This window comes from Meriones unguiculatus, chromosome 9 (genome assembly GCF_030254825.1).
Source record: "Meriones unguiculatus strain TT.TT164.6M chromosome 9, Bangor_MerUng_6.1, whole genome shotgun sequence".
Lineage (NCBI taxonomy): Eukaryota > Metazoa > Chordata > Mammalia > Rodentia > Muridae > Meriones > Meriones unguiculatus.
In genome coordinates, this window is record NC_083357.1 from 16961246 (window position 1) to 16975942 (window position 14697).

Here is a 14697-nt window from a genome sequence, read left to right on the forward strand (position 1 = left end):
AACAAAATGGTTACTGTAAGATCAGAACTGACAGATTTGTGGATAACTTATATGAGCCTCAAATTTCTGAAGTAGAAGAAAAAGGGTGAAAAGGAATTTAACTTCAGAACATGGGGTAAGAATTAATAAAAAAAAAAAGTGAAATATCCTAGTCAGACAGGGTTTTTCAATGGCATGGAAAGAATGTGCAGTTCAACTGTGTATTTGTAAGAACATCTCCTACAAGGTCATCTGCCAACACCATGTTCTTTATATTCAAGAATATTTTCAAGAATCCTTTATTGAATCTTCTCCACTTCACTATCCCATTTCATTATAAAAATCATCCCCAGAGTCTGTCAACACCATTTATTGAGTGCTTCTAATCAAAACAATGAAAAAGTAATGTTCAGATAAAAAAAAAACATTGGGTTCCCATATCAAACACAATTCCACATAGCTTCCTTGCCATAAGATGAAATTAAATGGAAGGTAAAAGAATAATGAAGATGAGAAAGGAAAGCTTCTTAAGCTTCTTCCCTTAATCAAACTTAGTATAGACCTATTCCTCAAAATGTCCTGTAAGAACTGCAGGCAGCTCTCAGTGCACTCTCAATTACCACTGTCACTTAAAGCTGATTTCAAGGGTCCACTGCCAGAAAAATTTCAATATTCATGTCTATACTTTCACAGATGGCCAGGAAGGTAGACCTGACTATATTGAGGCAAAACCAGCAAAGAAAATGAGTGTTCAAAGAAAGAAATATTAAAAACTTCAATTTCAACATTAAAAAAATGTAGTAATAGATAGTAAAACAGAGACAGTTGCCTCACACAATGATGAGTCATTTGCCAGGTGCTTAAAAGCACTCCTATAGTGAGTTGCCATAAGGATAAAGAAAGCAAAGTCAAGACAGAATGTATGATTCCCAGCTTAAAATCATTGACCCATGAAGTAACTGAAAAATGAGAAGGAAATACCAAAAAAGTGATGGGCTAAAGAGTTCTAGCTCTTCCCAAGAAAGAAAGCAACTAAGACAAGGATGGAATTAATTCAGAAGATCAGAGAAAGATGCCATTTAGCTTGTCTAGTCAGGAGACACGTGACAAAAGAGACATATCTGAAAAATAAATCAATCATATTACTAATAAATGACTCCCATTAGATCCACAAGAAACCAAGCATTATGTTCAAGTTCACGGGCAGAAATGAACAGAGTTGTCTTAACTTCAATAGATTCAACCACACATTTGTCAATTGAAGGTTTCTTGAAATGTGCTTTAGAGTTTCCCTAATAATTTAATATCAGTTACTATTGATATGGTATCTAACAGCGCTTGAGTCCTCTGTTTGTGTGGATTTGCTTTTGTAAATACAAAAAATAAGGATCTTGTAGTTAGAGATTTAAATCTGAACCAGTGATGAGATTCTGGGGAAATTATGAATATTTTTAATTTCAACCTTTTGACTTTAAATAGAAAGTAAGTAACAAGCTACTTCATCAATGCTGGCATTAAATAAAAAGATGAGGTCAAACTAGGAAGTATACATAGGGCCTGGAGGTGTTTGTTACCAAATCACCTGGCAATAACTATCCTTTCATTAGCTCTAACTCATCACATTTGCTTCACTTCCATTATAAAAATGAGAATTTTATCAGCTCTCATGAGCTAATAAGAATAAAAGTAGGGGCCTGGTAGGATTGCTCAGTGGTTAACAGCGCTCTACTCTTGCAGAGGACTCAGGATCAGTTCCTAACACCTATATGATAGTTCACAATCATATGAAACTCCAGTTCCACAGGATCTGACAACCTCTCCAAGCCTCCATAAACACCTGTATAAACATGACACCCATACATACAGGCACAAAAAAAAAACCCAACCAGATACATATGACAATTCATAACAGATACATCAATCTACCTTAAAAACTAAAAGAATAGAGAGAAGCAGAATTCAAGTCAAAGCCCATCACCATTCTTACCATAGCACTTGTAAGGAGTGTGTTTGTTACTGTTTGGATCTGAATTTTTCCTCAAAGGCTCATGTGTTGAAGGCTTGGTTCATAATGCTGCTATGTTTAGAGAACTTTTGGAGAAGTTAAGAAAGCATAAGGTTACTGATCTCATCAGTGGGCTAATACATTGATTAAGTCATAACAAGGACATTAATTGAGGGAGTCCAAGCTACAGGAGGTAGGGTCTTCTTTTTTAAATAATTTACACTTTTTTATAAATTAAAGTTTATTCACTTTGTATCCCAGATGTAGCCCCCTCCCTTGTCCCCTCTCACTCACACCCTCCCCCCCCTTCTCCCATGCCCGTCCCCCAGTCTATTCACCCTAGCCTATCAGGTCTGATCAGGATTGGCTGTATTCCTCTGTAGTCTGGTAAGACTGCTCCCCCATCAAGGGGAGGTGATCAAAGAGCCAACCACTGAGTTCATGTCAGAGACAGTCTGTGTTCCCATTACTAGAAAAGCCACTTGGAGACTGAGGAACTATGTGTCTGGAACCATACTATGGAAAGGAAGATCTTATCCCTACTTTGCCTGCTAATTCACCTGCTCCTTTTCTTTTTCTCCTCTGTGAGGAGGTGAGCACTGAGCTTTGCTCCAATACATGTTTCCTACTGTGGTTTTCTGTCCAGATTACGTGACACCAAGTGAACATATATCAAAACCTCTGATATTAAAAGCCAAATTTTCATTTTCCCCTTCTCATTTGATCATGTCAGGTCTTTATTACAGCAACAAATGCAGATTAAACTCTATAGGGCATGTTTACCATTATGGATTTCCACAGGTTCTACTTGATTTTCTGGAATATTGATCAGAAAAATAAAAAGTCCTCCATAGGAGCAAGAGAAATGGCTCCTTGGTTAAATGCACTGAATGCGATTATACAGGTCCTGAGTTTAGTCAGCAGCACACATATGACGCCTCATAACTCAGGTTCTAGGGAACCCCACTTCTGAGTGCCTGAGGCTTCTGCATGCATATGATTCACATGCACGCATACATACATACATTCATACACACACACACACACACTCAGGCACACAAACATACACATGGAATAAATGTCCTTTTAAAGTTCTACATATGATCAAATGTCCTCAGGTTCTAGATAAAACTAAGAACTTTCCCATGCAAACAAATAAGTCATCCCTTCTGAGGAAGACTGTGTTCAGAAAAGAAACTCAGACAAATTTTAGTATCTTAGGAGCAACAGTTTCCTGAAGGAAAATACTAGGCATTGGGAACATTAGTTTATTGTTTTGATCCTGTTAAATTGAAGGTCCACCTCTTTAAAATGTTTTGTTTTAGGGTATATACATAAGACCAAGAGAGAGAGAGAGAGAGAGAGAGAGAGATTATAAGAAAAATTAGTTGTGAGCTCTATTTTGGGACTGTTAGTTCACAAATATTGATGCACTAACTCCCAAGTTCCCGAGGCACCTGTGATGTCATCACTGGCTGCTGCCAAAAGGGGCCCAGAACCCTGCTTTTTCTCCCCCCACTCTCTTGCTCTCTCTGCTTTTGTTTCTCTTTCAGGGTGCCCCTCTCACCACCATGTCTCTCTCTTTCTCCTTCTGCCTCTCTTCACTTCTCTAGAATAAAACTCTTTCCTATAAGATCTACATATGCATGGCATTTTGATATAAACCCTAACATTGGTGCATTGGCCGGGAAGAGCTTTCCTGGTAGTGTTTGGTCTGGTCACACCAGAACCACTTACACTGAGCTATGGTGCTCACAATAGATTTGTCTTCTGTTCCGCCTATGGATAACTGCTGTTCAACCACACATGCCTAGAACCAGCTCTTTCAGCCTACAGTCACCATAACCTGCTCTGGTATTTCACAATTGCTCCCATTTGTCTCTGTCTGCTGCTGTGGCCACATGCACCTGCCCTTCTGGCTTTGGCCGCTAAAACTCAAGCAGCTCCACCACTACCATTGCCACTGCCATATACTCTGCACACAGAGGACTAGGCAAGCTAAGAGGGTGGGCTACTCCCTCCCCTACCACCTAGGCATTGCCTCTGTCTAGGACCTATGGATTCTGTACTAGGAATAGACAGAAGAGACTGGGGTGCTATAGCATCTGCACCAGTAGGTTGGAACCAAAGAAAGTATGCTGCCTGCACCAGCTACTCCTAAAGTCTGTCTGTTATCTTAAATTCTACTTTTGGCTAAATTCTACTACATGGCTTTTTTTTTTCCCATGTGGACTTGCTCTCCCCTCCCCCCTATCATAGGATTCCAAAAGGTAGCTCTTCCCTCCCCCTTCTAAACTTTAAACTTCATAGTGACCACATGGTATGACACAACAATTTTAAAACTTTTTAATCATAATTAACTCTCTGTTTACTTTATCTCCTTTTAGACTAACAAAGCAACAAGTCTCATTTTTAATTGGTATGGATTTTTATATAAATTCAAAATTTATTTTTACAACATGCTGTATATTCAATTCAACCCTGGTTTAAAATAATTTTATATGGTGCTAAACTTTCAAGGTTATAAAGGTCTATTCAGGTTAACAAGTTAATTTAAAATGTATGACTAACTGCCTGTGTCTTTACCAGTTCCTGAATTAATGAATAAAAGCTGTCTCTCTAGCCTGTTGATCTGGGTTCACCACTATGCTTTGTGGCTAATGGATTTGCTATAATAAATTCAGTTGTAATTTTAAAACTATTTCATACTGTTTACTATATTGCTGATTTAAAACTTGAAACTCAGATTTTTGCCTAGATATCCTTAACCAAATGATATGATTCCAAAGATACTCTAAATTGAGCATATTAATTTTAGAGACATTCATTCATTTACAGTGTTAGAGTTTGGTCAGTATGCTATATCTTTACTCTCAAAAGGTTATATAGTAATATTATTAATCTATTTTATAGCCTTAGATTTTTATAGGCTTTGGACTATGTTTATGTTTTTTAAGTCTCCAACTTAATAGGGAGAGAACCTAAAGTTCTAATCTGTAATTGATAATTAACAAATACAAGTTAATATTCAGTCATCTTGTAAATTATCAAATCCTTTAACATGTCCAAAAATATATTTATAGCCCTACAGATGCAGAAACAGTCTCACTGCCATCTTAACTAAATAGCTGAGGGTGGTCCCTGAACCTCCATACAAGAGTTGGCAAAAATGATTTTTAAAGCCTGAGAAGAGCCTTCCTGATAGGCTCAGGTACAGCACAAAATTATGCTCCAGGCCTTAGCTGTTGCTCTGAGGCTGTTGGCATTCCCACAGAGGAAACAAGAGGTATGTGATGCCCCCTCCTGCAGGGGTCTTGCCTAAATCAACTCTGCTAGGTACCTGCTTCAAATGTAGCCAGAAAAGACACCAGTCCCCAGCTGCCTCAAAAAGCCATGTCCTGCCTGCTGGAAGACTGGCGTCTAGAAGTCAAAATGCTCCCATCCAGGCTTGTCCTCTGTGCCTAGCCATAGAGGCTCAATCATAGCTAGGTTGAGTGCCATAGACACTTTCAGACTTCAATATACTTAGCCTGGTGGAGGATAGATGGCTCCTTGTTTCAGCAACCTTTCAAAGCCCAGGTTTATGCTGCAGGTCTGTTTTAACTTCACACTCTGGCCCCGTGGTCATATTGCTAACTTCCATATTGAAAGCTTTAGATGACTCCTCAGTCTCTTCATACGCAGGAGAACAGGTCTAGACACAGTCTACTTTGTTACCAGACAAAAACAAGTCTCAAATATCACTATTTACTATTCATTTAGCTAAAAGAAACTTACTTTACAGTTACTCCTCCCAGCAGTCTCACCTATGTGTCATGGTAAATGATTGGATACAAGGCGTAAGGATACATAAGTTTAAGTTATAAAGAAAAGCATTTAAGAAAGTGTTTTAAGCTATATGAAGTAAAACTTCTAAGAAAATATTTAAGGGTCTGAGAAAGTGTTTTAAGGTTGGTAAATGCAAGTTATATGAAGAAAGTTTTTGAGGATCTAATAAGATGTTTTAAGGTTGATAGATGTGAGTTATAAATGCTGGAAGGTCTAAGGTGACTTAAGGTATCCTAAATAGATAAAAATGCTTCATATTTCTTCCTGTTGCTATGCTACTGTTATATTAACTGTCCAAAGCTTTGACTTTTATCACTAGAGCTCTAATTTATTAATCTAACCTTGATATAAACATTCCACTATGTGATCCACTATTATGGATCCAAGCTCAAAATTTTAAATCTCCTTTGGTTTGTATTTTAAATACAAAATAGACTCATAATTAGTTCTTATTGTGCTAGATTTATATACATCCACTCTTCTGGACAGAGAGAAGAAGGCTCTCTTCCATAATGTGTAATCATACTGAAAGACAAGATCAAGTAAGCTTTTGCCCCTTCTACTTCACAGAAGGCTTTTCCAGAGCTCACTTAAAAGAGTGTTTATGCTGTTAACACAAAGGTGTATATCTACTTGCTTTTTCTACAGTGTATATTTCACTGCAGATTACAATGATGATGCTAACATGTCTAAAGTTTATCTCCTTTGTAAAACTTAAAAGGGATTCTTGTAAGCTACAGGAAATCTACCTGAATCTATCTTTCATGTCAAATGAAATCCAGATAAGTACTGGCAATAAACAGCCTAACTTTCCCACCTATTGCCTATCTCGGGGAGGGGGTATTCCTTCCCCTTTCCCTGATTTTAGGATTCCCCTCTCCTGGCTACGGGATCATCACATTTCTGCACCCAACAGTAGTTGATCGGTGAGTCTTCACTCCTTGTTGGCATGCACTCTTCCTGCTTTTCTCACCAACCTACATTCAAGCCGTTTCTCTAGTGCCTTCTTCTCTTTTGAATGAGATTTTTCTCTCTATGTGCACGGTTTCACTCCTTCCTCTTCTGTAACTTCTATGAAATCCTAGCTAGGTAAACCATGTCTGCTATGAGCAACTGTGCCTTTGCTCTCTGGCCAATGTTGACGAGCTGTTGAGATAGATTGTACCATAGCAATCTATTGAATCAAAACTTGCCCTTGGGTTGCCTTCACAGGTCACCGACTCCATTCTGCTTAATGGGAAGAGTCCATTCTTCCCTTCATCGAGATTCTCCTCTGGTATGTTTTCTGGAGAATTTTAGATTTTTACACCTAGCACCCACTTTAAGGGCCTCTAAGTTTATGTTTCTGCAACTAAGCTTGGCCTCAATTTCCCTTAGATTACAGATCCAAAATAAAATGTTTTTAATTACTGCTGTTGATTAGGTAAATGGAGGTTCCTATGTTCAAGTCCCATCTCTGCTCACTCTTCCGTAAGTTTCAAATGTACACTAAAGAAGATTTTCTTCTTAACTTACTTAACTTTGTCTTCTCTCCATATCTAAATTCCAGTATCCTGCCAGGTCTTTCCTTCATACAAAACAATGTCACAGCAGGTACCCACAGGCACTCCATTCTCAATCTAATCACACAGACTGCATTAAGATGGACCTGCACTTTCCCACCCAGCCAGAGATGTTCTCAAAGATCCTGGACAGCAGCAAACCAGCCTGCTCTTCCTGGACTTGGCCAACATTTGAGCCATTTGGCCTCTCTATACACACCCCAGTGTCAGCAGAAAGTAGCCAGAAAAGATTCTTTACCATTTATTATCAACAAAAATCTGGAATGGTATGCTTCAGGCCAGGGACAAACATCTTCAGATCCTCCCAGCATTCCTCTGTCCCTTTCTGCTAGAGTGCATGGCTGGCAAACCCCACATTCTACCATTAACATTCCTGAGCAGGGGCTTCCCCTCATCATCATCATGTAATCTGGACATCTTGGTGCTCTTACTTTATTTCTCTCTCACACCTCTTACATGGCAACCAAGTGCTAATCCAATGAACTTACATTTATATGCTTTAAGTTGCCTTACATGAGAAAGAGTCTAATGTTTTTATTCCCACCTTACCACCCCTCCTTAGCTCCATAGCTCCATATATATATATATATATATATATATATATATATATATATATATCAAAATGTAGGAATGTTAGTTCACAAATCTCGATGCATTTCTAAGTCCAATCCCAGGCACCTGTGCTCAGGTGCTCACAGGTGCTCAGGCACCTGTGATGTCATCATTGTTCACCACCACCAGGGGCCTAGGATGAAAGTACCCCTGTCTCTTACTTCTCTCTCTGTTTCTCTGTCTCTGTCTCTGCCTCTCTCTCTCTCCTTGCCTCTCACTCTTCACGTCCCCCAAATACAAGTCTTTTCTATAATATCTGTATATGTGTGGCAGGTTAACATAAATTCTAACAGGAACCCTACCAGAGCCTCATCCAAATTATTCAGGATATATTGACATCAACCAAACAGAATGTAGATTTTAACAGCCACATTAAAAATAAATAGATAATATAAGTCTGTTTTTTTGGCTAGACAACCTTGTAAAAACCAAGCCAAATCAAATCAAACCAAACAAAACCACATGAGTTCTAGATTCAGTAAAAATCCTTGTCTCGGGAAATTAAAGTGGACTGTGACAGAGGAGGATCTCAGAATCTTTCTTTTGGCTCCACACCTGTGTTCATGGCACATTTTCATGCATACACATAAACACCACAGAACACACACAAATAAAATATTAATTAATTCAAAAGAAGACAGCAAAGATAGTGAGGAAATCTCATGAGATGACTGTACTAAAAACATCACATACTACTGACATGCTACGACAAAATATTAAAATATACAAATGCAAACAGCACTAAAGAAATGACACACAAATGTCCCAATACCCACATTAAACATTGCACAGTGATTACAGCGAAACAAGTAGAAATGTGGAGACTACATGAAACAAGTAGAAATGTGGAGACTACATTCCTGCTTTGAGAACTCTCTTACTGGGTTTACTTGTGCCTTTCACACAATGATATGTAGTTTAGAAATATTCCAAATCCTCTATTACAATCATCATTTAGCATGGTCATAGAACACAGCCGGTGTTTTCGCTCTGTTAATGCAAGCGCGCGCGCGCGCGCGTGTGTGTGTGTGTGTTTGTGTGTGTGTGTGCTTGTATTAATTTGTCTTCTTAGTTTTGAAGCAATTTTTCTCTATGCAACCCTGAATAGAATTTCTGACAATTATCCTGCCTCAGCCTCCTGATTTCTGAAAACACAGGCATGCATTTTTACACATGAGCCCTTCGCCCTTTGTTTTGTTATAGTAAAAAGGGAACAAGAACCATGATTTAAGACTATTAAGACTATTAAGTCTTAAATAATTATTTAAGACTATTTTATTGTCTGTTTTTAAAGTACTTTCATTCACTGATAATAAGAGGAAAAATAGTTAGTCTTTTGTTTTTAGAAAACCCCTGTTGTTTCTTTGTAAATTATAGTCATTCTTTGGACATCAGTTTATTATATTATGGTTACAGCTTCCTCTTCTCACTTGACATTTTGTCTTATATTAATATTTAATGTAATAATTTTAACCAACTTTCAATTTTCTTTCTCGAACACATTTAAAACAAGAGCTAATCACTAGCTTATTTTAATAACATCACGCAAAGTACAGTGATAGAATCATCAAAATTATTTTTCTGTGACATTTTATAATATTATTATATTATTATATAATTTTATATTATATTATAATTTTATATTATATTATAATTTTATATTATATTATATTATTATAATATTATAATATTATATATAATAATATTTTATAATATTATTATAGAATCAGTAATAGAAGCACACAGTATTGAAGTGATCATGTTTATTTCATTTTTTTGTTTGTTTTAGAAGTCTACACTAAAATGAAAGTTTATTGAAATATTTTCTGTCTAATGTAAAAAGGATCTTTCATTCCTGATACCTATCTGCTTTTGATGAATATCTGTGGATTTTTACCAGGCTCCCACCTTAGCAATTGAGATAATGACATAGAGTTTAACAATGATTTTCTTTAGCAAATTCTGTTGAGAAAATAATTTCCAGTCAAGATACAGTTTTGTGGAGGAGTTGGGAAAAGGATTGAGGGAGCTGGAGATGTCAAGGACATCACAAGAAGACCTACAGGGTAAACTAATCTGAGCCCATAGGGGCTCACAGAGACTGAACCACCAACCAAAGAGCATGCATGGGTGGAACCTATGCTCGCTACACATATGTACGGGATATACAGCTTTGTCTTCATGAAGGTCTCCTAAGAATTGGAGTGGAAGTTGACTCTGACTCTGTTTCCTGCCTTTGGATCCATTTCCAATAGGTGGGGTGTCTTGTGTGAACTCAGTGGGGGAGGATGTGCTTAGTCCAGGGTGTTTTGGTACCCTTGTGAGTCTCCCCTCTTCTGAGGAGAAGAAGGGAATGGGGAGAGTGAGTGTGTAAGAGTGAGACTGGGAGAAGAGGAGGGAGAGGAAGCTGCAATCAGGATGTAAAGTGAATAAATAAATTAATTATTAAAATGTAAAGAAGAAAAAAAGAAAAATCACATCCTATAGGTTCTTATAAATGAAGTTGCAAGTATCTTTCACTCTCTTTGCTAGGATATTCATAGATCTCTCCGTTCCTTGATTTGTTCAACCAGTCATTTATCAGGGACCCTCACTACAAAGAATCACTTCTGAGTTCTACAGAAGTTCAAAACTGAATAGAAGAGCCATGGTTGTCAGAAAATACAGTCTGTTTGCAGGGTAGATGCAAGCATAACCAGAATACTACACATTCTGTTTTAACAAACCCCAAAAAATTATTTTTAATAATAAAATATATTCATTGATAAGCCAGGTACAAAACACTGAACTTGTAAAAAGACCTTAAAAATAACATAGCATGGTGCTAGCAGCATGGAATCTCAGGCTATGAGAAGAAGCAAAAATCCTTAGAGCATACTAATGAGACAATTGTCCAGTCTGTATTAGAAGCATCCTACTATCTAGAAGAGATTATCTTTTAAGAGCTGAGATAATATAAATGAACCAAATGCCTAAATGCTGCTGCTTTAGCACTGTGTATTGAAATAAAATGAGCAATTCTGCATTGTTGCCCTGACAGCACACGATACAAGGGTGTCTGATTTCATTTAGAAGAAATTACTAGAAACATGATATACTGTTTCATCGGATGCAAAAGAGAAGCTGAGACAATAAACAAGTAAATGATAATAATAACAACAAAATGGTTCATAGAGGACAGAATTGACAATCAGATTACACAGCCATGGAACTATGGAGAACAGATACCCTGAGATGCTAATTTTTAATGATAAAACACTAGAAACTGCAGGAGATGAAATATTGGAAAAATGATCATATGATTGGGTGTTAATATTTTCTTCCACTTCAGTAATTGTTTCTTTGACTGTTACTTTTCAAATAAAATATCTCACATGGGCATATATACTGTCTTATTTTCATATGCCATATTTTTATTTCATGATTGTTAGCTAATGTTAGTAACTATATGTCGTCATTTTCTCTTTGGCTATCTTAAGCAGTATTAGCTTAAAATCACAGGTTATTCTTTGAAATTATTCCTCTGAAGAGTACTTTTTGGCTAGTGTAACACTAAAATTTTATTATGTAGTTTAGAATCTTTAGAATAAAAGAATTTTTTTTTGTTCTGACATTTTATAAGATATGGGATTGACTGATAAAATATCCCATGAGCTGTTTTTACTGGCTTTTCCAGATTTTCTGAGCACCCAATGCTGAGCCAGTTCTTTTTTTTTTTTTTTTTTTTTTTTTACCACAATAAATCTTTTTTTTTTGTTTTTTGTTTTTTGTTGTTTTTTTTTTATTTTTTTTATCAGTTACATTTTATTAACTCTGTATCCCAGCCGTGTCCCGATCCCTCATTCCCTCCCAGTCCCTCCCTCCTTCCCTCCCTCATCTCCGCCAGTTCTTAATATAAGTTTGAGTTTTTGTAATGTTTTTTCTTTCTGTGGCACCAACATGCACAAAATAAGTCACTAGTAACATTAAAGCTTGTCTTAGCTGGAAAGTGGAATTTTTTGCCCAACTCCGATAAAAATTAAGAGAATTACTTAAAAATCTATGAGTAATTATATATCATTACAGTATATTTTAATGCCACAAAATATAACTTCTTCTATGCATTAAATCAACCCAACCAGGAGAAAAATAACAAATACAACTATATGTACTTTGACAGAAAATTAAAGACAAAATAAAACAAACTAAAAAGCATACATTTTTGTTAGTAGCACTGTAAAGAATAGAGAAAAATGCAAAACTGTACGTGTTTTAAGCTAAGCTGGGCCATGAGCATAATGTCTGAATCATGCCACATGTTCTACCAATAGAGATCATTAGGAAAGACAAACTGAACGGACTTAGGTCTCACAGGGTGCTGCAGCCAGGAAAACACCCAGTCTTTTCTGTTGCCTTGGGCACCATTTGCTGTGAGTGCTGGAAGCCTTGCTACTAAGTTATGCCTTTGGATGAGAAAGAGCATAATGCAAAACAGGCAAACTTTCAGGATGTGTGTGATATGTTTAGCGTACAGTGTATAGTGTGGTAAATAGTGTGTGGTTTGTGTAGGTTTGGTGTGTATGGTGTGTGCCACGGGTACCAAGAGTGTGGGTGAGATGGATATCATTTAGAATATGTGCCATATTTAGAATAAGTGTGTGATTTTACTCTACACAGTATGTGTGTGTGTGTGTGTGTGTGTGTGTGTGTGTGTGTGTGTGTGTAGATGTGTGCAGTTTATTGTATGTTGCCAAGCTTGGGAATTTCAGGTCATTGTTTATTGTATTTTGATTTAGCAGAGGCAGCCCAAATATAGGCATTATATATTGTGGAAAATGAAGTTTTTCATAGTTCAGTTCTCCAGCTCTGATTCTCTTTTACCTTATGGGATGAAACACAAGGGCATTTCCATTATGTGATAAAGCAGGGCCTTAGCTTGGTTTCTTCCACTATTGCTGCTCTATCTGCTATGACAGACTTCTGCCCTGTTAGGCACACTGTCCTGGCTGTCCCATTCTCAAAAGAACCATGTTTGGCTCTGTCTTTGAACTCTTAACTAAATAATTCCTAAAAAGAAACACTTGAGATTTTCACAAGAATTCTATTCTTCTCCATCACAGGATCTGGGGAATCTACATATAACACAATTCAAAAGTTCCAAAACTCTTACACAATGTCAGAAAGAATACAGTGTCCATACAATTTAGCCAAATGGAAAATAGAATGGGATGAAACAAAGGAGCTATGTAATCACCTAGAAAAGAAAGTATGAGAGATCAAGATGTTAAAAATGGAAAGTCATGCTCCATCATGGGGACCTTGAAGAACAAGACTGATGCCAAGGAAATTAATAGCCCAATAGATACTTGCCTAGATTTAAATGGGTTGGAAGCAAGAGAAACAAGAGAGAAATGACAGATATGAAAAACAATAAAGTATCTCAAAAGTGCTGTCTTGTTACTATTGAAACAAGCTCAAAAATACCAGTGATACAAGAGAAAAAAAAATATGTGTTCATAAATTGTATCTGCTTTCAGGGATGTCCTTGAAAATGAAGCCTCAATAAGAGTTAGGCTTGATGCAGCTTCTGCTCCGTCTCCAACTGGGATGATACAGTTGGAGATGGCTTGAAAAGGCTAACTCCTCTCTCAGGTCTTGAAACCCTGCCTTGGACACAACTTGCACCCTCTCTTCAGACTTGACTGCATATCCAAGTCCTTCACACAACATAGGCTCCTTAATTCTGGGACACCCAATCCTTCTTTCAGTCTTATCACAGTCAATAGCAGTCCTGACTTATTTAAGAGATGGATCCATTCTCTTTCTACAGTACATGTCTGGCTGTGTGCAGAGGCAGCCAAATGTTTACCACTGCACCTCAGATAACATCGACATTAGGACAAGAACATAAAACAAAGAAAAGATATTTACATTTATAAACATAGCAAACTCTGAAATATTCCTTGGTATAGAACATAATAGGCTGAAGGAGGGAACACTGTGCATCTGACAGAAATAAAAAGAAGGCCTCTTGCTATAGAATGGAGGCTCACAAGAAACAAAACAGAAAATATGCACTAGAAGAAAGGGTGGCCAATGTCACATCCAAGAACTGCAAATGGCAGGACAGCGCGGGATGCCTTGGGCTATTTTGAGGGCTATTACATCCAAGTATGTGTGGACGTAATCCAGGTGAAGAGTTCACTCTTGGAGATGGGATTTGTTTCACTTATCTCATTTGGAGCAAAGGAACTTCATGAAGGTGTGAATGTTGACAATTGAGAAATCAACAAGAAACAAGCTGCTACCGTTGTCACAGTTGTGATATTCCACAGTGTCAGGTAAAAATGGATCCTTTGCCAGTCCTTGGGTTTATTAAGAGGACGTTTTTTTCTGACTTTGCATGAAGTCACATGTGCTATTATCTGTTCAGAACATGTTCATCATTTTAAAAAGTACAAAATATTTTACACCTTGAACCTTGTTATTAGATTAGATTTTGGGCTGACTTGATGCATATCAGGCAAAATTAAATCTAATTCAACTCTCTTTGTATGTAAAACAAATGAAAGAAACCTGCCAAGTTTCCCGAGCCCTAATTTGCTAGGTCAGAAGGACTGGGTGGGACAATTGAGTCCTGGAGTCTGAAGGCTGCATTTTCTGAACACTAGAAATCTTCATGTTAAGGATGCGTTCAGAAGGAAGTTGAAAAGCAAGAAGACAGCAAAATCT

At 37.2% G+C, this 14697-nt stretch overlaps 1 protein-coding gene across 7 annotated transcripts in view; it reads right to left on the reverse strand.

The window, feature by feature from the left end:
- The window catches only part of Nrg3 (neuregulin 3), a 1164783-nt gene that overhangs the window by 757145 nt on the left and 392941 nt on the right, over positions 1 to 14697 (reverse strand). The window lies entirely within an intron of this gene.